Source organism: Echinops telfairi, unplaced genomic scaffold (assembly GCF_000313985.2).
Source record: "Echinops telfairi isolate 266 unplaced genomic scaffold, ASM31398v2 ScPeMD7_7468;HRSCAF=8506_0, whole genome shotgun sequence".
In the NCBI taxonomy this organism is placed as follows: Eukaryota; Metazoa; Chordata; class Mammalia; order Afrosoricida; family Tenrecidae; genus Echinops; species Echinops telfairi.
In genome coordinates, this window is record NW_022111369.1 from 40,591,895 (window position 1) to 40,595,620 (window position 3,726).

Below are 3,726 nucleotides of genomic sequence, written 5' to 3' on the forward strand. Positions count from 1 at the left end.
TTCCAGGTCTGTCCACTGACCTTTATGACTATCTCTCCAATGGTGCTGGGGGAATTCTGTGAGCTGCCCCTCCTAGCCTGAAGTCTATTTTGGGAGATCCTCAGGGCCATTGTGGCTTTGTGACATATTCCCTTCTTGGCTTGCCCCATGGTAAGGTGTTCAGTTTGGACTAACTCCCCACTGTGTGTTCCCAGTATCAGCCTCTGCCACTGTATGCTCCAGTGAGGGGACATTATGTCTTGAGCTGTTGTTGGACCAACAATCCACTCTTTGCCATAGCAGCTCTTTGCAGGGATTCCATCCTCTGGACTTGGTGTGCCAATATGTAGTTTAGACCATTCCTTTCTCTTTTTCCTTCTTGCCTGTTTCCATGTGGGTGTGGCAGGCTGTTCCCTCTCCCCAACCTGTATGTTTAGTGTTGTTCTCTGTAGCACATACTTCTAGGGAGTGGGTCAGTTTGGATCTGTTTGGGGCCGCCCTATTACCCACACTTAGGATTGCAACCCCTGCTTTATTTAAGTTTCCATTTGCCTGGCATATTTTCCACCAGCCTTTTTTTCTTTTTCAATTTTTGTCTGAGAGCTTAACATGTGTCTCTTGTAGGTAACAGATGATGGGTTATGTTTTCTGAGCCACTCTGCTAACATTTTTCTTTTAATGGATGAGTTGAAACCATTGACATATAGTTAACATCACAATCTCTGGGTACATTGCTATCACCTTTTGTGTTTGGTGTTTTCCTCTCTCCCTTCATATCCATGTGCTGTTTGTGTGTGGGGCTTCATTCTTACCTTCTTTTCCCTCTGAGGCCATGATATCTTGGTAATTGTTATCAATGTATTGGCTTCTCACTTGGAGTAGGGCTATGTGGTTTTCTCTTGCTTGTGCTTTGTGGTTGTTGGTCTTCTGACCATAGTGAGTTGGCAAGGGTTTTCAGCAGGATTAGGTGTTTTATGGCATATTCTTTGAGTTTTTCCTTGTCCTGGAAGACTCTTACCTCACCTTCTATCTTAATAGATAGTTTGACAGTGTAGAGGATTCTTAAGCTGGTGTTTTTTTCTTTTAGCTCTTTGAAGATGTTGCTGCACTCTCTTTTCTTCCTCATGGTATCCACTGATAGGTCTGAGCATATTCTTACATGAGCACCATTGTATGTGATAGACTTTTTTCTCTTGCTGCTCTTAAAATTGTATCTTTTTCCTTAAAGTTGGATAATTTAAGTATTACGTGCCTTGGTGAGTTCTTCCTAGGGTTTACTCTAATTGGTGTCCTCTCTGATTCCAGTATGAGTGTCTGATCCTCATTCATTAAGGTGGGAAAGTTTTCTTCCAGAAATTCCTTCATTAATTTCACTGTATACTTCTTCATTGTGTCTTGATCTTGTTGATGAATTATTAGAGTATTGTACCTCTCATAGCATCTGTCACTCATCTCAGGCTTTGTTCTGCCTCTTTAATTATCTTGCTTGACTGTCGTTCCCATTTGTTGAACTCTGCCTCATTTTCCTCTAGATTGCTGGTACAATTCTCTGCTTCTAATCTGTTGGTGAGATCCATGATCTTGTGTTTTGCTTCTGTTACCTCATCCATTAGCTCTTGTATTTCCCTTTGGCGTGTGGACTTCATCCCATCTCTCATGGACTGCACCTCCTCTATCATTGCGTCCTATTGTCCGTTGCTTCTTTCGTATCCTGTATTACTCCAAGCAGACTTCTGAAGACTTCTTTTTGTGGAAGATCCATATCTGATTCTTCTATGAGTATCATTAGCTCTGCTCTTGTGTTTTATTTTTCTTATTTTCTTGTTGAGAGTGTTGTGGTATGCTGCTGTTTGCATGTCATTTTGAAAGGGCTGGGCACCATGTTTCTGGGAGACCAAGGGGTCCTGAGCTCTTTTTCTGAGCATCAGGTAAGAGTGTTTTCAAGGATTATCTCGGCCTACTATGGTGGTGGACCAGACTGCTATGTAGGGAGGGTGTTTCTGTGACTCAGTGGCCAGCAATAGGGGTGGGGGTGGGGCTCAGAGTATGGGCTGAGGCTAGTGACTGTAGTTATGCCACTGGGCCAGGTAGGGCAGGCCTGCAGCATGGGCGCAGGTCTAGTCTGAACTGTCAGGCCACCATTTGCAGCATTTCAAATACACTCTCTATAGCCTAAAACTGGTATGGCCTGTTGGCTTTTCTTGTTTTGTTATGTTATAAACCCTAGGTTATATGCAGGAGTTGTTGTTCTGGCTACCTTGTTATATTAATGGATGTTCTGCAGCTTTAAATTCAAAGTTACACAAAGGATCACAGACTGAAATTGAAAGTGTTTTGACAAAAAATAATAATTATGCCTCTTTTATAATGGGCTTTTGAGTGGCCCTGGTATCGGGGTTGTGCCACGTTGTTCCCCAGGGAAGGGGAATCAGCTTAGCAGAGTGGATTTGGGCCTGAGTGAATCTGAATTCACGCCCCTCCCCCCACCCCACCTCTGCCCCCGCTGTCCTACAATGTCCCTCCCTGTTCTATCCAGTCAGTTCTGCTGGTTGTGCTCTGTGAAACTCTATTCTGTCACAGGTAACTATCCCGGCAGGTCTTCAATTGCTGCAAATTATTGACTAATCAATTATCTATTGTTACCCACACTGGCAGGCATGTAACTGGGGCAAGGTGGGAAGGGGGTAGTCAATGTTGTCAATGCATTCCTAGCTGAGGAGAGGATTTGCACAGCTCTAGACTGCAGGCTCAGGGGGATATCAGTGCAGGGAACTCCGGTGTGAGGTCTGTGCCTAGCTCTTGGAGGCTGTCTGTGAGCTTGAGTTTATGACCACTTTTAAACAACAGTCTGGAAAATTATTGCTCACTGTGGAAATAGGGCACAGGAAGGGGTGGCAGACACTTCCTGCTGGACCTGGGAGCCTAGCTCGCAGGTAGATGCAGTGGATTTCCAGTTCTGAAATCACTTTCATGGGTGAAAATCAAAGGAGGAGGTCTGAACCAGACCCTTGCACACTGAATCTACTGTAGCACCTTTTAATTTTCTGTCAGCACTAGGAGTGCTGGGCAGGTGATTCTACCTGGAAGCCATCTTCACTCCTCCCCATGAAGCAGTCTTTAAGCAACAATTGAGCTCAACTAGGAAAGAATATTCCCCTTGTTCAACACTCTCTTTTAAAGAATTATCTATATGACAATCAATTGATTACAGTAATACTAAACCACACAGAAGTTTAGAAGTCTAAGTTAATGGTGGTGAAATAATTGTAGAAGGGCGACTGACACAAACAAAACATGTAACCAATGTTGTGTTAGTCTGGGTAGACTAGAGAAACAAATCCAGAGACACTCATATGTATAAGAAAGAGTTTTATATACAAAAGCATTGAATATTGAGAAAACATCCCAGCCCAGTCCAGATCAAGTCCCTAAATCCAATATTAGTCCATATGTCTGAAACCAATCTCTAAATCCCTCTTCAGATTCATGAAACACATGCAATGATGCCAATTGCAGGAATATCACAGAGCAGTTGGTGGAAAGTCTTGTGGCTCCAGTTGTGGTGTAAGTGTCTCAAGGCTGACAGGGGTCTCCACATGGCTCCTCCAGTTTCAGGGCTCTACTGTAGCTCCATGTATCTAGTCAACTAGAAAGTCTCGCAGGGAATGAGCTTGTGTCCTGCCTCCAGCAATAATCTCCTACGGATGTCAGTGGCCAAACTCAATCTGTCTCTTTACTGCTGCATTT